The sequence below is a fragment of the Bombina bombina genome, chromosome 6, assembly GCF_027579735.1.
Source record: "Bombina bombina isolate aBomBom1 chromosome 6, aBomBom1.pri, whole genome shotgun sequence".
NCBI lineage: Eukaryota > Metazoa > Chordata > Amphibia > Anura > Bombinatoridae > Bombina > Bombina bombina.
The window spans coordinates 348,297,856-348,321,842 of record NC_069504.1 but is presented as its reverse complement, the minus strand read 5'-3'; the positions used below and the strand labels follow the sequence as shown (position 1 = coordinate 348,321,842).

At 38.2% G+C, this 23,987-nt stretch overlaps 1 protein-coding gene across 2 annotated transcripts in view; it reads left to right on the top strand.

Annotated features, from left to right (window-relative positions):
- The first annotated feature begins 5,241 nt into the window (after positions 1 to 5,241).
- Positions 5,242 to 23,987, top strand: part of NR1H4 (nuclear receptor subfamily 1 group H member 4) — a 220,635-nt gene continuing 201,889 nt past the window's right edge. For both annotated transcript variants that reach the window (XM_053716999.1, XM_053716998.1), the window contains exon 1: positions 5,242 to 5,340. The gene's annotated coding sequence lies outside the window, so the exon portion shown is untranslated. The remainder of the gene's footprint in view (positions 5,341 to 23,987) is intronic.

The following is a 23,987-nucleotide window of genomic DNA, read 5'->3' as shown; positions in this document are numbered from 1 at the left end:
TTTATTACAGAGCATAGCAATTCACATCTAGTCAGGTTGATAGTACTAAGCTAACTGCGACACAGACACCGGACCTAAGCCCCGCCCACTAACTAGTGACATCACATCCTGCTCTCATCACATCTTCCCCTTTTTCAAAGGCGAAGCATACATTTGCATATAACAAATAACAAGGTACACCAACAGAGTACACAACAACATTTTTTTTTTTTTAGAACATTATATGAACAAATAGGTTAGAAAACATAAACAAATAAATTACATCCTGACTTGGACATCGGGGTAGACTACCCTAGTCCACAGTGACCATGGGATTATTCTGCCCATTCTTCCGGTCACTGTTCTAGCTAAAGTCAGTCCCTATATCGGGCCGGAAGTTTCACCACTCTTCCGCTTGATGTAACTTTGCAAGAACTGTCCTCTGATACAGAAGATGGTGAACAAGAGTCCGCTGGAGGCAAAGATATATCCCCGTTGTGGTCTTGCTGAGGGGAAGGCACCTCTCTTAGAACAGGGGATCCCACCGGCGGTGGTACTGAGGCATCCAGTTCCAGACTCTCAGGTACAGGCTGAAGATGTCTTCGGTTACGGCGTGTAACCGTCCCTCCCTCAGTAAGGACTGTATAAGACCTTGGTTCTGGAGAGCGGCCAACTACCGTAGCAGGCGTCTTCCATTTCTTCTCATCGTCCAGTTTAATTCTGACACTTTGGCCCGCTTTCAGTTCCTGTAAGGGCCTGACAGAATGTCTCCTGTCGTAGAAGAAACGATAACCCTTTTTGGCCTCTTCATCCCTCCTAAGGACTTCGTCCCGAGGAACAGGGCCAGGCGGCTTGAAGACACCCACTGAGGGTAAAGTGGTGCGAATCTGGCGTCCTAGCATCAGCTGTGCCGGGCTAAACCCGGTGGCTTGAATGGGCGTCGCCCTGTATGACAAGAGGGCTAGGTACGGCTCAGATTGCTTTAGAATGAATTTTGTTGTTTGAACTGCCCTTTCAGCCATTCCGTTGGCCTGCGGATAATGTGGACTTGACGTGGAATGTACAAAATCATATTCCCTGCTGAAAGCACTGAACTCTGAAGAAGCGAACTCCATACCATTATCACTCACCAGCTCCATTGGAATGCCCCAGCGGGCGAACAAGCTCTTCAGGCGAATGATAACGGCCTGACTTGTGATATCATTCAGGGGTGCAATTTCCAAATACCTGGAATAGTAGTCGATCACAACAAGAAACTTTTTCCTGTGCAGTTCACACAAATCAGCAGCTATTTTCTGCCACGGCCCCGCAGGCAGCGGAGTAGACATCAAGGGCTCCCTTCTCTGAGTAGGCCGACGTTCCCGGCAAAAGGCACATTTAGACACATGATTTGCAATGTCGGAGCTGATCCCAGGCCACCACACAGCTGTAGCTGCCCTTTCTCTGCACTTTGTAATGCCTAAATGGCCATCGTGAATCCTGTTTAACATCTCTTTCCTCATGCTGACAGGAATTACAATGCGGTCTTGGAACAGCACCAACCCCTCCAGAGCTGGTAAGCACTTAAAGACATCCAGGCTGCCCAACTCTCGGGCCAGCCTTCTTTTATGTACCTTATAACTTCTTGCAGATCTGTGTCCAAATATGTCTCTTTCTTTATCTCTTCCAGTTTCCTTGAAGAAATGGACTTAGAGGCCAGAACTGAATCTACATACACTTTCACATCCGATTCTGTGGAGGATTCTTCAGCAGCAGCCAGCGGAAGCCTGGATAGTGTATCTGCCACAACCAGTTGTTTCCCCGGCACATGCACTGCCTGAACATTGAACCTGAGCAGTCTCATTAAAAGTCTCTGGCATCTCAAGGGTGTTTTGTCAATGTCATAAGAATTGATTAGAGGGACTAGCGGTTTGTGGTCAGTTTCCAAACTAAATTTCTCCAAACCCACTAGATAACGCTGAAAGCGCTCACAGGCCCAAACTGCAGCCAGGCACTCTTTCTCAATTTGAGCGTATTTTGACTCCGCAGCCGTCAGTGTGCGGGAACAGTAGGCGATGGGCTGTAGTTTGTTGTCATTCAGCTGCAGGAGTGCAGCCCCCAACCCATAACTGCTTGCACTTCATTCACAATACTCTCAGACCTCAGATCAGCACTTTGCTTTTTCACCAGTTCACTCTGGCGGGCCATCCTAATAGCCCCATCTAACGTTAAATCAGGCTCTAACTGCAGCTTCAGGGAGACTTCAGCATCTGCAATTCCAATAACTATTCTGTCTCTGATATGCTCTTCTTTAGCAACACCAAACTCACAGAATTCAGCTAATTCATACAGGCTGCGCACAAATGACTCCACAGATTCTCCCACACGCTGATTACGTTTGTGAAAACAAGCTCTCTCATGAATCACATTTCTTTTGGGCACAAAGTGGGCACTGAGTTTATCCATAACTATATCAAAGTTAAATTCTTCCCCTTCTTGGAAAGTAAAAGCATTGAACACTGGCTCCACATCTTTCCCCATAGAGTATAAAAGAGAATTAACTTGTACTTCACCACTCTCCTTGTTCAGTTTGGAAGCAATCCTGAAGCGCTGAAACCGCTGACGCCATGTGGGCCAAGCTGCAGGCTGAGAGAAGTCAAAAGGCTCAGGTGGGGTAAACTTTGACATTGCAATCGATCAGGAACAGAAGCGCAGTCCAGAACTTCTGACACCATGTCATGAGATGCAGGACATATGCAGGACACAGCAATGATGGTACAACTCTATTTTATTACAGAGCATAGCAATTCACATCTAGGCAGGTTGATAGTACTAAGCTAACTGCGACACAGACACCGGACCTAAGCCCCGCCCACTAACTAGTGACATCACATCCTGCTCTCATCACAATATATATATATATGTTATGGGTAAAGAAAGAAATCCGGGTAATCCTAGGATTACCCGGGTAAAATGGACATTATCCAAGCGGCTGTGGGTAAAGCCCGATGTAATGTAATTTCCCCATCTACACTATTTCTTGTGCTTCTGTCTGGAGTATTCAAAGAAGGCGCCCCACTGATCCTCTGGCATCCACCCCAAGTGAACCTTGGGGAATGAGGTTTACAAGGGGGGCTTCACCCCCCCCCCTTGAACCGCCCAGGCGGAGGCAAAAAAGATAGTGAAGATGGGGGAATTACAGTGAATGCTATATATGTTTGATGAGGTGACTCCGCACTGGATTGGATTTATGATCATACATCTGGCTTTACCCACAGCCGCTTGGGTAATGTTTGTTTTACCTGGGTAATCCTAGGATTACCCAATATCTGACTTTACCCATAACATATATATATATATATATATATATATATATATATATATATATATATATATTTTAATGGCCCTAAATTTATAGTAATATTTAATAAAATATTAGTGACATTTTGCGGCCAACATGACTTTTCCTCTGACCAACCAAAAGCTAATAAAGAGAAAGCATATACAATCCCAATCCTTATACATATAGAAATGCCCTGTGTGAATATAGCACAATACCTTCAAAACATAAATAGAACTATTCACTATGTTTTGAACTTACTGCTCTTTATTCACATATATAAGGAATTTCAATATTTATACACTGTTACACTTTTGGTTGTTACTGATGGTTTGGATTGGGGATAATTAGACTTTATATGCTTGCTCTGTTTTCTGTATCTGGTTGGTCTCAGGAATAAATAAAGGTAATTTTGTTTAAGTCCGGTGAGCGCATATCTAACTATTAGGGTTACCAGGTTTCCAGTATTTAACCAGACAGTCCAGTATTTTAGCAGGCTGTCCAGTAAAATCTAAACAAAAATACTGGACACTTAAATGTCCAGTTTTTTTTTAAAGTCCCTGAGTGTCATAAAAGGTCTCCTATGCCTCTATACATTACAATTATGACCCTGCAAGAAGTAAGTGACACTGTGCTGGCACTAGAAAATGTGTCAATGGCAGATATGTGGGTGTTAAACAACTGTTCTATGTGTGCTCCTGTCAGTGTGCGGTTGTACCAGATGTAATGACTTCACAATTATGAAAAATATGCATGTGGGTAAGATATGTGGGTAAGATATGCATTGGGGTAAGACCTAAGGTTGAGCTTTGAAGGGGGTGGGGGTTCATTGTGTGACCTGCCCCACCTATCATCCATGACCATGTCATTTACAGGTTGTCCAGGACAGCTGCCAACCCTACTTACAGATGCCTGCAAGTTTTGGTTAGAGTGCTAAGGAAAATGACATATGTATTTGTGTCTGTTAATATAAACATGACTGCTGTGTAATTTTGTAGGTTTAGTGAAACACTGTGCATTAGAAAAGCATTTTTTTTTCTTTTTTTCTCTTCTTTTTGGTAAAATTTAATAAAGAACATTTCAGTAAAAAAGAAAAACGTAATTCAAGGGAAAAGAACAATACAGGTAGCCCTCAGTTTACGCCGGGGTTAGGTTCCAGAAGGAATGGTTGTAAATTGAAACCCAGTTTATAATGTAAGTCAATGGGAAGTGAGGGAGATAGGTTCCAGGCCCCTCTCAAAATTGTCATAAGTTACACCTAATACATTATTTTTAAAGCTTTGAAATGAAGACTTTATATGCTAAACAGCATTATAAACCTAATAAAATAATCACACAACACAGACTTCACTTGCATTTTTCTGCAGTTCTTTCTATTCATTCCAATCTGGACTGATTTAATGACAGGAGGATCTTGATCCTTTGAAATCTGCTCAATGGCTCAGGTCTGGTTAAACTGATTAATTTCAGCTTGATTGGCTTTGCTGCAACACAAGCGGACATCTCTACCTACTGGCTATTTTAATAAATGCACTGCTTCTCAATGCTTTTCAATAGCAGTCACATGACTGGAAAAAAGGTTGTTATTCTGAAACGGTGTAAATTGAACCGTTGTAAAACGAGGGCCACCTGTATAACCAAGTATACAAAAATGTCAAGAGGTAAGTTTTAAAACATTCATAAAGTCTAATCTAGAGTATTCTTGCACTTCAAAAATCTACTTTTTCTTTCTTTTTTTATCTCTCTTATAATAAAATATTTTAAAACATCCCCAAACATAAAACTATTAGTTATAAATGTGTCACATGTTGCCTCTGGAATCTGGGAACTTAACTCCCGACAACTATTGTTTCTGAGAAATCAAAAACTCCAAATATCTGTGTAGATAAAGTAAAGAGAGCAGTTAATGAGTAATCTTTGCCTCTGTTGGACACAAACATTGCTGGGGCTCTGCGAATACACAAGGAATGTTATCACTGAACGCTTTTTAAATCTCAAAAAAACATTTATTTCACAAAGAATAACAAAGGAAGAGTCTTTTGGTAAGTACAATTACTTAATATATGTGTTTAATATTTTATAGTATTTATTTTATAATAATTAATTTGTAAATTCACAATAAATGAATATATATACACACATACATATATATATAAATGCATACACACACACATAAATATAAATACATACATATACAGTATATAAATACACACATACACACATATACTGTATATAAATACACACACACACATATATACACATAAACATCAATGATTAAAAGCATATTACACCATTAAAAATCCTTCTTGAGTGATATATATATATGCACACACATGTATATTTATAACCCATGCAGAAAAATGGTTAGGTAGTGTCACAGAAAAATTAAAGTATTAAAGACTTAGAGCGTGTAATTTTAACACTAGCCACCCTGCAATGGAAACTGCTGGGGCTGTGTGACTACTGCTGCTGACTGGGTCAGGGTAGTGTCCACTCGGGACCAGCAGTTTTCTATGGCTCCTGAGTTGTACTTTACCTATGGGTTTAACCCATTTGCGTGGCAGGGTTGGTAGTGTAAAACTTACATGCTCTTATAATATAAGACATTACATTTTTCTCACTATACTGGCCTTTGAAATTCAACATAGAGATCATTAATGTGTAGAGTCAATTAAGTTTTTTTTTTCTTTATCAGATCCTTTCAATGTTAAAACGTTTTACTTTTTACAAAAAATATTAGGTGCATAGAAACAATTTATTAAACTGAAGTTTTTATTCTGTACTTCTTTCCCTATGTGTTGAACACTAAAATATCTGATAACACTTGTGATTAGTAACTAGTTAAATTGGCAAAATATTTAAAGTTGTCCCGTCCCTGACTTCTGGAGTGCTGTATACACTGCTAAAGCGGGCACCTAGGCTTTTGGCTAGACTGATATTTAAACTCTGTTGTTTTTTTGTTGTTGCAAATTCTGTCTAAGTTCTGTGTGATATTTTTTCTTGGCAATATGAAAGTTTGTGGCAAGTAGCCATGTCATTGAATGATGAAAAACTGCAAAAACTCTCAAAATCTCAGTTAGTGTCTACCAAATGATCAGCTCAATTTTCAGTTTTTTTTATTTTTTTTATGTTTTACCAGGAAATATGTTACAGTATAGAAGAGAAAATAAACTATTTTCCCCATAAATCTTAAAATCTGCCTTTTATGGGAAGAAACTAATGCAAGATGTGTACTGATCTAAGATTTGTATGCGAGAATTTAATATCCATTAGATCGAAATACTTTTGACTGCTCCTGAATATGTTTCTATCACCTGTACATAAATGTCAAAACAGACAGATGAGAGAGAGACCCCCATGTTTGAAAGCAGGAATTCATGCTCTGTTTTTTATCTAATAAATATGCCAAATGGGGGATATAAACACCTAAGCAGCCTCAATCTCACCTAAGCAGCTTCAGTTTTATTGAATATGAGGAGATTATCCTGTATTAGGCTATATAAATTATCCTATATTAGGGCTTTATTTAAAGGGACACTGAACCCAAAAAAAAATATTTTGTGATTCAGATAGAGCATGACATTTTAAGCAACTTTCTAATTTACTCCTATTATCAAATTTTCTTCATTCTCTTGGTATCTTTAGTTGAAATGCAAGAATGTAAGTTTAGATGCCGGCCCATTTATGCTGAACAACCTGGGTTGTTCTTGCTGATTGGTGGATACATTTATCCACCAATAAAAAAGTGCTGTCCAGAGTTCTGAACCAAATAATAAGCTTAGATGCCTTCTTTTTCAAATAAAGATAGCAAGAGAACGAAGAAAAATTGATAATAGGAGTAAATTAGAAAGTTGCTTAAAATTGCATGCTCTAGCTGAATAATGAAAGAAAAAATTTGGGTTCAGTGTCCCTTTAAGTTTTTTAGCCTGTATGAGCCTATATTATAAGTTCATTGGCCTGTTTTCAGGCTATATATTTTAGGCTATATTTATATAGTATCTAGCCGGTGTTATGGTTATATTAGATATAAGCTGGTATAAAGGTTTTCCTGAATATAGTATATCTGCCTAATTGAGGCTTCATTGTGTAATAAGCTTGTATTAGGATACTTTGAATATAAGTATATTAGGCTATATTATATAATGAACCCTATTTAGATATACAGTATATATATATTTAGAGAGAGATATACACACACACAGAACTCTTCCTATTCTGACTCCTCAGATGATTACTATAGAAATGACTAACACGAGTACCTAGACCCTAGCACAGCCATAACATCCCTTAACGAGACAAAAATCCAGGAAACGCTGATCACCTGAGATATTTCTAAGCATATGAAACAATGTATGCAGGCTTCAGACTCAGGATCCTTTGTCCATCCAGCAGCCAGGTAATTGTTATGACATTAGCAGATTCTTGTCAACATTTGTCCTATTTTGGGGAACTGGAAATGCTACAGAAGCCCCTTCAGAAATATATAATGAAACTGTTCATTTAAATAAGGGTGTTTAACCAATCAAATTATAGATCTTGTCCTTAAAGCTATCAAGTAATGGGTGTCGTAACAATCTTTCGCTGGCTGCAACTACTAGACTCATTTACTTTTGCTGTTCCCTGTTATCCTGGAAAAATACACATTTGTGGGTATAAATAAGAGAAATGGATGCACTGTATTATATGATTAAAATAGAAAAGGTTTGATACAGTGTGATAGCGATATTAGAACTAAACATATTCAGTACTGTGTGAAATTGTAACGGCTATACTTGAAAAAAAGCTGTCTTTGTTAAAAAACTTGTTTACATAGTGTAATGTTTTTTAAAAACATAAATAGCTGCAGCTGCTGTCGTCTATGGGATATTAATATCCCAAACAGGAAATATTGTTCCTAAAGAGAAAAGAACACACCAAAAGTGAAAAGACACATGTCTTTTTTGTTATAAACTTTTTATCAAATGTTCATAAACATTACACAGAGCATCTATTGTATACGTCAGATTTACACAAAAGTAACAACATCCAACAAATCAAGTCATTCTAGTACATAAGCAAATCTGAAAGTTGGATAAAGTCCTACAGAGAACATGAAAGTTACATGGAAAAAAAAATTACAGTATCCAAAATAAAACCCCCACCATTATACCTAACACTAATCTACATGCCTGATAAAATTAAAACCCCACCATTATACCTAACACTAATCTACATGCCTGATAAAATAAAACCCCCACCATTATACCTAACACTAATCTACATGCCTGATAAAATAAAACCCCCACCATTATACCTAACACTAATCTACATGCCTGATAAAATAAAAACCCTACCATTATACCTAACACTAATCTACATGCCTGATAAAATAAAAACCCCACCATTATACCTAACACTAATCTACATGCCTGATAAAATAAAAACCACACCATTATACCTAACACTAATCTACATGCCTGATAAAATAAAAACCCCACCATTATACCTAACACTAATCTACATGCCTGATAAAATAAAAACCCCACCATTATACCTAACACTAATCTACATGCCTGATAAAATAAAAACCCTACCATTATATCTAACACTAATCTACATGCCTGATAAAATAAAAAACCCACCATTATACCTAACACTAATCTACATGCCTGATAAAATAAAAACCCACCATTATACCTAACACTAATCTACATGCCTGATAAAATAAAAACCCCACCATTATACCTAACACTAATCTACATGCCTGATAAAATAAAAAAACCCACCATTATACCAAACACTAATCTACATGCCTGATAAAATAAAAAACCCCACCATTATACCTAACACTAATCTACATGCCTGATAAAATAAAAAACCCCACCATTATACCTAACACTAATCTACATGCCTGATAAAATAAAAACCCCACCATTATACCTAACACTAATCTACATGCCTGATAAAATAAAAACCCCACCATTATACCTAACACTAATCTACATGCCTGATAAAATAAAAAACCCACCCAAAGCAAAAAAAACCCCTAAACCCTGACACTAAAATAAATGACATTAGCTCTAGGTATTTATTAGTGTTAGTTTGCGATCATGGGGTACTTCGGTTAAGGGGTATTAGGATTAGTGATTAGGCACATGGCAGTTACATTTCCAGGGATCCTTTACTATACATCGCCAATATGGGTGGCAATGCTGGGTGTTATCTATAGTAAGCATCGCTGACCAATGGCATGTATAGTAAATGGCTCTCATTGTAGTGGCGGATCCCTTGGAATATGTTGCTGCCTCATAGCAGTTTTGACCATCGGGACCTTAGAGAGCTTGAACAACACATTTATTACTTATTGTTACTTACTTAAAATACATAAAAAAAACTATTCTACAGTATAATACATACATATAACGCAACATATACACAGGTACAATTTACCCACAATCCCCAGCTCATATAGATTTTTTATTACATTTTTAACAATGATGATCGCATACATAGTAAATATTAAGGTGTTATATAGGAGTTTCATGGGCGTTCCTTGTGAGTTACTTGTGAGTAACCTGCATTATAATGGGGAACTTTCACTGGGAATTTATAATGTTTTATATGGGTAAGCCTCAAGGCCGGATTGGCTGGAAAGCTTACATTTAAAGGGGTGATTAATGAATGCAATTGGTTTGTAGGGTGCCTATATAACAACTATCTGACATGTTTTTTAATACAAACTAATATAATATAATTCTGGGGGAAAAATTGGGGGGGGAAACGGGGCGTGGGCATTCTACTGATTCATCGAAAAGTAGGGCTAGACTCTTATCCAGAACAGTAACAAAAAGTGAAGCAAAACTGAGTGAACCTCTTATTTTGAGTTATTATTATTATTATTATCAGGTATTTGTAGAGCCCCAACAGATTCCGCAGCGTTATAAACATAGGCGGTATACAAGATAAAAATTATGGGGATTAAATGGGTAGAGGGCCCTGCCAAGAGTTGCACTGTTGTAGTCAGCTCTTATGAAGGTGATCTACAAACAGCTGGGCTCATAGGCTTACATGCTAAGGGGTTCAAGGGGGTAGCATTGGAGTTAGGATGGTTGTATCCATCCCTCAATAGTAGAGTCTTTAGGGAGCACTTGAATCTTTCAAAACTAGGGGAGAGTCTCGTGGAGCGATGCAGAGAGTTCCACAAGATGGGAAACAGTCTGGAGAAGTATTGTAAACGGGAGTGTGAGGAGGTAACAAGAGGAGAGTAGGAGATCATGAGCAGAGCAAAGGGGACGGGAGGGAGAGTATCTGGAGACAACGTCTGAGATGTAGGGAGGAGCAGTTGAGGGCTTTGTATGTCAGAGTGAGAATTTTTTGTTTAATCCTGGAGGCAAGAGAAAGCCAGTGAAGGGATTGCTAGAGAGGTGCAGCAGATGAAGAGCGACGTGTAAGAAGTATGAGACTGGCAGAGGCATTCAATTTGGATTGTAAGGGAGCTAGGTGGCAGCTAGGGAGACCAGAGAGGATGGAGTTGCAGTTGTCGAGGCGGGAAAGGATGAGAGGGTGGATTAAAATCTTAGTTGTGTCTTGTGTAAGGAAATGTCTAATTTTAGAGATGTTTTTAAGGTGGAAGTGGCAAGCTTTAGCCAAGGACTGAATGTGAGGAATGAAAGAAAGATCTGAGTCAAGTGTGACCCCAAGATATCGGGCATTTTTGGTAGGTGTAATGATGGAGTTATCGACAGTTATAGAGAAATGGAGGGTGGAGATTTTGGAAGAAGGGGGAAAATAAGAAGCTAAGTTTTGGAGAGATTTAGCTTGAGGTAGAGAGAGGACATCCAAAATGAGATATGAGAGAGACAGTTAGTGAAACGGGTTAGCACGGAGAGAGATAGGTCTGGTGCAGAGAGGTAGATTTTGGGTGTCGTCGGCATACAAATGATATTGAAACCCATGGGACTTTATTAAGGAACCTAATGATGATGTATAGCTTGAAAGGAGAAGGGGACCGAGGACAGAGCCTTGTGGCACCCCAACAGAAAGTGGTAACGGGGCAGAGGATGCCCCAGAGAAGGCTACACTAAAGGTAAAGTTAGACAGATAGGAAGAGAACCACAAGAGCTGTGTCACAAATGCCAAAGGATTGTAGGGGTTGGAGCAAAAGAGGGGAATTGATAGTATCAAAGGCTGCGGACAGATCAAGGTGGATACGCAGAGAGAAGTGGCTTTTGGATTTTGCTGTAAGTAGGTCGTTGATAACCTTAACAATTGCTGTCTCTGTGGAGTGATGGGGGTGAAATCCAGATTGCAGTCAGTCAGGGAGAGAGTTTAATGTAAGTAAATGGGATAGACGTGCATATACTAGTTAAGATAAAGTTAAAGAATATAATAATTCCCTCTATAAAATGTTTAATAGCCACATTTAGGCCTTACATAGGGGCCTATTTATTATGTGTCTGTCGACATGATCCGTTCAGTGGATCATGTCCGACAGACATCGCTGAATGCGGAGAGCAATACGTTCTCCGCATTCAGCATTGCACCAGCAGCTCTTGTGAACTGCTGGTGCAACGCCGCCCCCTGCAGATTTGCGGCCAATCGGCCACTAGCAGGGTTGTCAATCAACCCGATCGTATTCGATTAGGTTGAATTGCGGTGATGTCTGTCCGCCTCCTCAGAGCAGGCGGACAGGTTATGGAGCAGCGGGGCTTCATAACTGGTGTTTCTGGCAATCCTGAAGGCTCGCCAGAAACACAGGGCTTCAAGCTCCATATCGAGCTTGATAAATAGGCCCCATAGAGTAAACTGATTATCAGGAGGAAACTATAAACAAACATATAGGTTAGGGTTATTTTGGGACCCAAAGTATATAGAATATGATATATAGGGCCTCTTTTGGACCCACATATAGATCATCACACTACAACTGGAGACAACATAACTTAAAAAGGTAAAGGGCTATGGGTAAAAAAATCCATGCAACTCTTGAGCCTGAGTTATATATGAAACGTATTGTTAAACCATTTCTTGTTACTTATCATAACACTACAACTGGAGACAAGGTAAAGGTCTATGGGTATATTCCAACCTAAATATAAAGGGCCTACCTTTATTTCTTTATATTCAGAAAAACAGGTTATATATGAAGTTTAACCAAACTAACCTATTACAGTCTCATATATATATATATATATATATATATATATATATATATATATATATATATATATATATATATATATATATATAAATATATGGCATAAAAAAATTGAAATCCAGCGAACCATCTTGAAAGCATAAACTTATTTATTGGACATCAGGTACAAAATCACCACATCGACATAAAAAAGGTAAAAATAGCTAGTGCCATCAGATCAAGCCGTAGCTGGTCTTACGCGTTTCGGCTAGAAATGCCTTAATCATAGACCACATATAAATATATATATATATATATATATATATATATATACTGTGTATATATATATATATATATATCAATAGGGTAAGAACTCTGACTAATAGAAAGCAGTCTAGAATCAATATAGCAGGATAATTGACCATCTCAAACAAAGAGTAACAGAACATCTTCAGGTCCTTATACAGGGAGTGCAGAATTATTAGGCAAATGAGTATTTTGACCACATCATCCTCTTTATGCATGTTGTCTTACTCAAAGCTGTATAGGCTCGAAAGCCTACTACCAATTAAGCATATTAGGTGATGTGCATCTCTGTAATGAGAAGGGGTGTGGTCTAATGACATCAACACCCTATATCAGGTGTGCATAATTATTAGGCAACTTCCTTTCCTTTGGCAAAATGGGTCAAAAGAAGGACTTGACAGGCTCAGAAAAGTCAAACATAGTGAGATATCTTGCAGAGGGATGCAGCACTCTTAAAATTGAAAAGCTTCTGAAGCGTGATCATCGAACAATCAAGCGTTTCATTCAAAATAGTCAACAGGGTCGCAAGAAGCGTGTGGAAAAACCAAGGCGCAAAATAACTGCCCATGAACTGAGAAAAGTCAAGCGTGCAGCTGCCAAGATGCCACTTGCCACCAGTTTGGCCATATTTCAGAGCTGCAACATCACTGGAGTGCCCAAAAGCACAAGGTGTGCAATACTCAGAGACATGGCCAAGGTAAGAAAGGCTGAAAGATGACCACCACTGAACAAGACACACAAGCTGAAACGTCAAGACTGGGCCAAGAAATATCTCAAGACTGATTTTTCTAAGGTTTTATGGACTGATGAAATGAGAGTGAGTCTTGATGGGCCAGATGGATGGGCCTGTGGATGGATTGGTAAAGGGCAGAGAGCTCCAGTCCGACTCAGACGCCAGCAAGGTGGAGGTGGAGTACTGGTTTGGGCTGGTATCATCAAAGATGAGCTTGTGGGGCCTTTTCGGGTTGAGGATGGAGTCAAGCTCAACTCCCAGTCCTACTGCCAGTTTCTGGAAGACACCTTCTTCAAGCAGTGGTACAGGAAGAAGTCTGCATCCTTCAAGAATAACATGATTTTCATGCAGGACAATGCTCCATCACACGCGTCCAAGTACTCCACAGCGTGGCTGGCAAGAAATGGTATAAAAGAAGAAAATCTAATGACATGGCCTTGTTGTTCACCTGATCTGAACCCCATTGAGAACCTGTGGTCCATCATCAAATGTGAGATTTACAAGGAGGGAAAACAGTACACCTCTCTGAACAGTGTCTGGGAGGCTGTGGTTGCTGCTGCACGCAATGTTGATGGTGAACAGATCAAAACACTGACAGAATCCATGGATGGCAGGCTTTTGAGTGTCCTTGCAAAGAAAGGTGGCTATATTGGTCACTGATTTGTTTTTGTTTTGTTTTTGAATGTCAGAAATGTATATTTGTGAATGTTGAGATGTTATATTGGTTTACCTGGTAAAAATAAATAATTGAAATGGGTATATATTTGTTTTTTGTTAAGTTGCCTAATAATTATGCACAGTAATAGTCACCTGCACACACAGATATCCCCCTAAAATAGCTATAACTAAAAACAAACTAAAAACTACTTCCAAAACTATTCAGCTTTGATATTAATGAGTTTTTTGGGTTCATTGAGAACATGGTTGTTGTTCAATAATAAAATTAATCCTCAAAAATACAACTTGCCTAATAATTCTGCACTCCCTGTATCAGGAACTATTTATCAGTAAAGAAACAGTGCCTGTAATTTTAGTACTATCATGCTCATGTGAAAACTACTGAATAGGGCTGCCAGGAGAGAAAAAACACACATGCACCTCCCTCTCTCAAACACCTGTTGCATAAGTAACATTACTTAAAAAGGACATTTAAAAGTAGCATTTTATACAAAAAACTGTCTCATACAGTTGCCTCAATATCAAATAGCATAACTCACTAAGCACTATTTTCCCAATATAAACATGCTAGACAGATTTTTAACCCTGCTATGGAATATATACAGGAGTGTATTCTAGAACAGACTGCTAGAATATGTATACTTAAACATACCATATGATAATGAATGTAGCTCGCTCCCGCTATTAGACCCGAGCGGGAGCGAGCTACATTAATTTTAATGGCGCAACCGGGCACACTGTGACTAGACAGTGTTGCCGCGATGCGCTGTGTAAAAACTAGACCCGCTCAGTAGAGCAAGGAGTGAAGTTCTGGTAAAATGAGGTTTATACATACAATTTCTCTGAAATAATTGAAAGTATAAATGTGCCGGTAAGCTAATGTGCAGAATTATATAACATTAGTATGTAAGTTTACTGCCCCTTTAAGGAATTTCTCAAGATTGGAGATCATTTTCTTTCTTTATTTACAAACTATAAATGTCATTTTTATAGGTCTGCACCAATAATAAGTTATCTTGCTTCAATAAATGTACACTTAACTGTTTTGAACAGGTATATCTACATATATAACATTACATATATTAATACTGTACTTTAAATGAACGATTGTTTAGCTAGATATATACTACTCTTTAGGTTTATAAAATAGTCAAATATAAATATCTGCCTGTCAATATGGAGGAATTATGTACCTGTGTACCTAATGTATATAACTCATAAACACACACTTAAAGAGAAATTAAAGGGACACGGAACCCACATTTTTTCTTTTGTGATTCAGATAGAGCATGCAATATTAAGCAACTTTCTAATTTACTCCTATTATCAATGTTTCTTCGTTCTCTTGCTATCTTTATTTGAAAAAGAAGGCATCTAAGCTTTTTTTCTTGGTTCAGAACTCTGGACAGCACTTTTTTATTGGCGGATGAATTTGACCACCAATCAGCAAGGACAACCCAAGTTGTTCACCAAAAATGGGCCGGCATCTAAACTTACATTCTTGCATTTCAAATAAAGATACCAAGAGAATAAAGAAAATTTGATAATAGGAGTGAATCACAAAAGAAACAATTTGGGTTCAGTGTCCCTTCAAACACTAAAATACATTTTATAAGCAAAGTATTGATGTTATTCCCCGCCTCCCTCTATTTATGTTGATGAAATCTAGGACTATCTGTCACTACATTCTAGGGCTGACGTGTTTGCACATGTTCAGTAACTTTCCTTCAGATACCTGCAGTGTAACCTAGTTTTCAATATGGCAGTAGCCATGATTAAAGGAAGGTGCATGAAATGTATTTAGTGTTTACTACCCCTTTAATTGTGCTCCTCTAATGTTGGGGCCCCTGCGCCTCTTTATATACATATTAGCTGCTTGCTGAGGAACATCTCCATCTGAAGAGTACTGATGTTGTCCTCCTTTATTCAGACATGTCCAGTGATTAAATTGGAGAAGCTGAGGGACATATAAACTGTACTCTTGGTCAAGTTTGTCCTATAATTAAGTGTGATTATTTTTTGTGTATAGGTATCTGATAACATTATAAACTGTGGTACATAGATACTCATTAGTGTTATACAGTGCAGCACATTCAGTTTTTATAAAACAATTTATTTCCCTATCTAAAGGCTTGATTACAAGTGGAGCGCTATGTATGCATGTATTACAAGTTGAAAGTAAAAAAGTTTTTGCTCACAAGCTAACCCAATGCTTCAAAAAGACAGAAGTTACAATACTACGACCGCATTAAAATACACCACCATAGACTTCAATGGAGCAAGAAAAGCGGAAAAAACTAATACCCTTTCTCAAACTCTAACATAAATCACCATAAGCCCTCTACTCTAATAACCCCTAAACCACCACACAGCCCACCGCAAAGTCCCTATTAGACATGTACAATTTGTTTCAGCCGAATTTCGTTTTCGGCTGAATTTTGGCTGATTCAGAGATTCAAATGAATCTGAATTTTCGAATCCGCACCATAACTAAAATTCCAAAAATGAATAAATCAGTTATTCATATTCAGAATTTTTCATTGTTCTATTCTAAACTGCAGTTCCCCAACATTACAGACACTAACTAAAACACTAAATAAAGCTATTAACCCCTAAACCGCTGTTCCCTGACATCGCCGACACTAACTAAACCTATTAACCTCTAAACCACAGTTCCCAAACATCGCCGACACTAACTTAACCTTTTAACCCCTAAACTCCAGTTCCCCGACATTGCCGACACTAAATAAAACACAAAATAAAGCTATTAACCCCTAAACCGCCATTCCCTGACATCGTAACACAAACTTAACCTATTAACCCCTAAACAGCAGTTCGCCGACACTAACTAACTAACTAGGTAGTTAGTAAATAGTTATATTGTAACTAGCTTAGGTTTTATTTTTATTTCACAGATAAGTTTGTATATATTTTTAAATAGGTTTTTAGTTAATAATTGTAACTTTAAAGGGACACTAAAACCCAATTTTATGTTTCATGATTCATATAGAGCATCCAATTTTAAGCAACTTTCTAATTTACTTCTTTCTTCATTCTCTTGCTATCTTTATTTAAAAAGCAGGAATGTGATGCATAGCAACTGGCCCATTTTTGGTTTAGAACCTGGGTTATGCTTGCTTATTGGTGAATAAATGTAAACCTCCAATAAGCAAGTGCTATCCATGGTGCTGAACCTAAAATGGGTTTGCTGCTAAGATTTACATTCCTGCTTTTAAAATAAAGATAGCAAGAGAACAATGAAAAATTGATAATAGGAGTAAATTAGAAAGTTGCTTAAAATGTCATGATCTGTCTGAATCAAGAATGAAGAAAAATTTGGGGTTCAGTATCCCTTTAATTTAGGTCTATTTTAATTATGTTAAAGTTAAGGGGTGTTAGGTTTAGGGATTAATATAGCTTAATTTAGCTTGTTGCGATGTGGGGGGGGGCGGTTTAGAAGTTAATAGGTTTAGTTAGTGTTGGCGATGTGGGGGTACGGCGCTTTAGAGGTTAATAGGTTTAGTTAGCGTTGGTGATGTGGGGGTGGCGGTTTAGGGGTTAATAGCTTTATTTAGTGTCGGGTAACAGCTGTTTACAGGTTAATAGGTTTAGTTAATGTTGGCGATGTGGGGGTACGGCAGTCTAGGGGTTAATAGATTTATTTAGTGTCAGCGATGTGGGTGACGACAGTTTTAGATAATTTTGTTTCGGCAATCTGCGGTAAATTAGTTATGTTAAGTTAAATCCTTTTTTCGGATCCATTCTTTTTTCATATGCATTATTCTATTCTGAAGTTTAGAATAGAATAATGAATATGAAAAAAGAATGGATCTGAAATAACTAACGGATTCGAAAAAACGATTTAACTTAACATAATTTTCCGAAACCAATTTTTATTTAACTTAACTAAACTAATTTGCCGAAACAAAATTATTTATTTAACTAATGAAAACAAAACAAAATTTTTAGAGTTGCACATGTCTAGTCCCCACTACACTATTAACCCCTAAACCAACACCCCCCATATCGCTTAGTCCCTGCCAAACTATTAACCCCTAAACCGAACCCCCCACATTGCAAACTACCCGCTACATTATTGACCCCTAAACCGACACATCCCCACATTGCTAAGTCCCCGCTACACTATTAACTCCTAAACCACCACAACCCCATCGCAAAGTACCCACTAATCTCCAAACCCTCTAACCAGCAAACCCCTTAACACCCTCTATCCTAACACCCCCGAAGTTACAAAAAAACCCCTAACATTACATTAAAAATAAAAAACCTAAAATTACTTTAAAAAAATAAAATCTAACATTACAGAAAACACAAAAAACCTAACATTACGGAAACCCCCCCCCAAATATTACAACCCCCCCCCAAACAAATTACCATAAAAATACTCTATACAAACACTAAATAAACTAGAGAAACAGCCCTTAGAAAGTTTTTTTTTGTAGGGGCTTTTTTTCAGCCACAAAATACAAGCCCATTCTACAATACAAGTGACCCCCCCACCAAAAACAAAACCTATCTAAAACAACCTAATCTAAAAAAGGGCATTTGGTTGGGCATTGCCCCTAGAAGGGCATTTGGTAGGACAGTGCTCTAAAGCTCTTTTGCTGCCCAACCCCCCCCCCCAAATAAAACACTATTCTAGAAATAAAAACACCCAAAAAAGACTATTACTAAACCCCAAAGAAGGGGCTCACCAAACATGAATCCGGCACCTACATGCTTGCCAACTGCAATTCTCCTCTTCTATCCCGGCAGCTGTAGTCTTCTATATTCATACCAGTGGAGGTTGTGGTCTTCTATCTTCATCTTTCTTCTTTTCTTCTTATCTTATGATCTTCAGTTACAAAGTCCTCTTTGTGCGGTCACCCGCCACACACTGAATTTTGAATGCAAGGTAACCCCTTTATATATGGGTACACTTGCATTGCTATTGGCTGGTTTTCATTCTCAAATTCAAATCAGCCAACAGAAAAAAACTTTCATTCTATTGGCTTATTTGAATTTCAAAATGAAAATCAGCCAACAGTAATGCAAGGGTACTCCTATATCAAGGGGATACCATGCATTTAAAATTCAGTGTGTGGCAGGTGACCGCATGAAGAGGATGTCAGACTGAAGATCAGTGGATAGGAAGAAAAGATGGGTGAAGATGGATGAAGAAAGAAGACCACAGCTGCTGTCGCCGGCATGAAGTTAGATCACAGCCGCCACCGGGATGAAGATAGAAGACCACCACCGCCGGGATAGAAGAGGAGCACCGCAGTTGCAAGCACGTAGGATCCAGATTCAAATTTGTTGAGTACCATCTTTGGAGTTTAGTGATAGGCTTTATTTTTTGGGAGCAAAAGATCTTTATGGCACTGCCCTACCAAATGCCCTTCTAGGGGCAATGCCTAAACAAATTACCTTTTCAGGGCAATTTTTGAATTGATTTTTTTATAGTTTTTTTGGAGTGGGGGTTACTTGTATTTTAGAATGGTCTTGTATTTTTTTGGGTGAAAAAAAACCAAGTCCCTTTAGGAGAAAGTCCTACAAAAAGCCTTCTTAGGGCTATTGCTATACTTTATTTTAGTGTTAGAATAGTTTTTTTTTTTCATTTCGAGGTGTTTTTTTTAAGTTGGGCTTTAGTTTTAGAATAGGCATAACTGTGTTTTTTATTTTTGGTAATTTGTTTGTTTTTTCTGTAATGTTAGGTTTTTATTTTCCGTAATGTTAGTTTTTTTTACCTGTAATGTTAGTTTTTTTTTTTTTTTCTGTAACTTAGGGGGTATTAAATTAGGGGTGTTAGTTGTCTAGGGGGTTTAAAGGTTAGTGGGTACTTTGCGAAGGGGATTGTGTAAGTTTAGGAGTTAATAGTATAGAGGGGTAGTTTGTAATGTCGGTGTATAGAGGTTCATGGGTTAATAGTGTAGCAGGGTAGTTTGTGATGTGGGGGTGTGGCAGCTTAGGGTTTAATAGTGTAGAGGGGTACTTGGTGGTGGGCTATGTGGTGGTTTAGGTGTTAATAATCTAGTTTAGTTAGGCTGACCATATTGCCGCTTTAAAAAGGGACACATATAAAAAATACACGTCAGGGCTGATTTCAGGGCTGTTTAAAGAAATGCTTTGTATAAGAACCCTGACATATGTATTTTTCATATGTGTTCCTTCTTAAAGCGGCAATATGGTCAGCCTAAGTTTAGTGCAACTGTTTCCTCCGGCCAAACTCTTTACTCAAACTTTCAGGTTGCATAAAACGTTTGAACGTTAAATGCGATTGTGTTTGAGCGATCACATTTACTTTCGACTTGTAATGCGAGTGGGCATTGCCAATCAACTCCGCCCATATAAAATATGTATAGCGTATATTACTGCGAGTTTGCGTAAACTAATTTGTGTTAATTTAAACTGCGAGACACTTGTAATATAGATTCAAGCATAAAAAACACTGCAATCTCTCGACCGTCTTTACACTCCTCGCCCTAATGATAGTGCACCACTAGTAATCTGGTCCTAAATTGGTAACATGAATTAATATTCAATTATAAATAAAGCTAAATCTATTCACTCAAAACTCTTTAGTTTCTAGAGCCCGCAAGTTATGCAATTTGCTTGGTGTTACCAGAAAACATAACTGAAATAATTTAAAGCCCTTTGCTGCCCGAAAGGGCTTCAACACTTTGATAAAAAATACTTTTAGATTTGTTTGGGTTACAAATAAGCCTTTGGGACATTTACAGCATTTGAGCAGAAATAGTAAATGTAATAATTTCCTGTGGAGAAAAATGTATTTTTATTAATGTCTGAAACACCCATAAACACACAAGAAAATGATAAAGAGCTAACAGGGATTCACTGATGAGTTAAACATTATGCAGATGTAATGTAAGAAGAAGAAATAAGAAAATGTATGCTTACCTGATAAATTTCTTTCTTTCCGGATATGGTGAGTCCACGGCTTCATCATTTACTGTAGGGAATATTACTCCTGGCCAGCAAGAGGAGGCAAAGAGCACCACAGCAAAGCTGTTAAGTATCACTTCCCTTCCCACAACCCCCAGTCATTCGACTGAAGGGAAATGGAGAAAAAAGGAATAACACAAGGTGTAGAGGTGCCAGAGGTTTAGACAAAAAATAACTGTCTTAAAATAAAGAGCGGGGCCGTGGACTTACCATATCCAGAAAGAAATAAATGTATCAGGTAAGCATAAATGTTCTTTTCTTCCTAAGATATGGTGAGTCCACGACTTCATCAATTACTGTTGGGAATCAATACCCAAGCTAGAGGACACAGATGAATAGGGAGGGACAAGACAGGCAGACCTAAACAATAGGCACCACTGCTTGAATAAGTGGAGGTCCGCCACTCTGGAGGGGCCCGCTGCTGCATGGCCTCCTGCAATGCCATCGGCCAGCAGATTCAATAACGGCTGCCACTTCTGCAATTATTGTGCAGGTAACCGCTCTGCTTTACAGAGGCCGGCGGCAGTGATCTATATTCGGCACTGCCATGCCCCCACCCAACCTGTAAAATTAAATACTATAGGTTGAGAGTGCCCCCATATCCCCAGGGCCTGTGATCGTGAATCATGTCATTTGTTTGTGTGCACTACAGACTTTTGCTTAACACAGTAGTTTTTTCCTTGCCAATATTTTTTTTTATAAAAGCGCACTAAAAATCTTGGTTTTGAAGAGCTGTCAGTTGCCACCACTCCAGCGGCACAGATTATTGATATTGATTGCCCAGATTGCTGGGGACAGTGGGGTGATTTTCTACAGATAATCTAAGTTCCAACTTTATTGTACTCTGTGTAGCCTGCTTTCAGGTCCAAACTTAGCCCGTGGGAGGAACAAGCTGTCTAGTGCGCTTATATAAATAAAAAAATATTGGCAAGAAAAAAAAAATACTGGGTTAAGCAAAAGGCTATGTGCACGCAAACAAATAACATGATTAACGGGACCTAGGGGTATGGGGGCACTCTCAACCTAAAGTATTGAATTTTACAGGTTGTGTGGGGGCATGGCAAGGCTGAATATAGATCACTGCCGCCGGCCTCTAAACCTGCACAATGCTGCCCCCTAAAGATTGTGTGTAGTCACCATGCCCAGCAGGCACTGCCAGGATCACATGTGTGGCTAGCCAGAAATCAATCCAGCAGCTCAGGAAAAGCAAGTTAGTTGCCACTGACATTAATGATTTTCCTATGCCTTAACATGATAGGCCTGTGTGTACGTGTGATGTCCTTTTTATAACTCTGTGTGCAGGCTGTACGATTTGAATTAAAAACATAACACACACTATATATATATATATATAGTATAAATACCTAATATATGCATGACACCCCTTATACACACACAATTCTGCAGGCAAACCTACACAAACCTATTACACACTGCACTACACACACATATATAAACATTTACATTTGAAATGCTGGCCAGGAGTGATATTCCCAAAAGTAATTGATGAAGCCGTGGACTCACCATATCTTAGGAAAGAAGTATATAATTCATACAGTGAGATTCAGGATATATGTGTCATCAGCAGGGGAGGTTAAAACCACAAAGTTAAATATTAATGGTACATGTGGGGGATGTTATCTTCTACTGCCTGCTAATATATTGTTGTTATTATTATTTTTTTGAATCCCCTTTCTCCAACTTGCACCTCTCTCCTTGCCCCATGTAAATAACTGAGTATGCAAGTGCACTACTACACTGCACTTTAGGACAGCAGACTACAGTAATGAATAAGGTGCATAGCAACCACCAGCATATGCTATAACCATCACTGGTCACAAGTATTTTCTTTGTTGGATGCCAATATATTAATGTATATACAGATTAAAATATCAGACAACGTGTGTATTGATTCATTGAAAGACCTTGCAGTCTGTAGCGAGTACTTATTAATGTAGGGGCTAACAAAGAGTCACATGACTGCAATCTATGAATATCAGGTCACTGGCATCTATCCCTATAAACTCCCCAGTAATTTTAGCATTCTGCCAACCCTCATGAGTATGAAGAAACTAAATGGACCTCCGCTAGCAAGAGCTTGACCCAGGCTAATGACCCAGGTGCTTGCCCTCTGCAAGTCTTACTACAATATATCATATGAAGTAAAGATTTGGCCACATGCTTCAACCCCTGGAGCGCATGCTAAGAAGGTATTACAGGGGCCTCTTCCCTTAGGCTTACAATGCTGTTTAGCCTGCTTAAGTTAGAAATCTAGATGAAGCCCATTACTTTACGCTCTCGCCCTTACATCACTAGTCTCTCACCATAAAGTTCTTCAAAACGTTAATACTGTAAGCAAATATGTTGCTGCTGACTGTTTTGTGATTATTTTGGGTGATTTATGTAGGTATCTGACTGATTTAGTCTATAATTTTAACCCATTAATCAAAATGATCAATAAATACATTCCAAAAACATTTTTATACATGTCCATGTGTATAAACCAAGCTTAAAAGGACACAAAACCCAACATTTTTCTTTCATGATAGCATACAATAAACACTTTTCCAATTAACTTCTATTATCTAATTTGCTTTGTTCTCTCGGCAATCTTTGTTAAAAAGCATACATAGGAAGGCTCAGAAGCTGGAAGCTAGCTGTTGATTGGTGGATGCACATATATACCTCGTCATTGGCTTACTGCTGTGTTCAGCTAGCTCCCAGTTGTGCATTCCTACTCCTTTATCAAAGGACACCAAGAGAATGAAGCAGAATTGAAAATAGAAATAAATTGAATTTTTTTTTAAAACTGTATGATCTATTTGAAATATGAAATAAATATTTTGGGTTTCATGTTCCTTTAATGTTATAACATTCTTATTATTAACATTGAA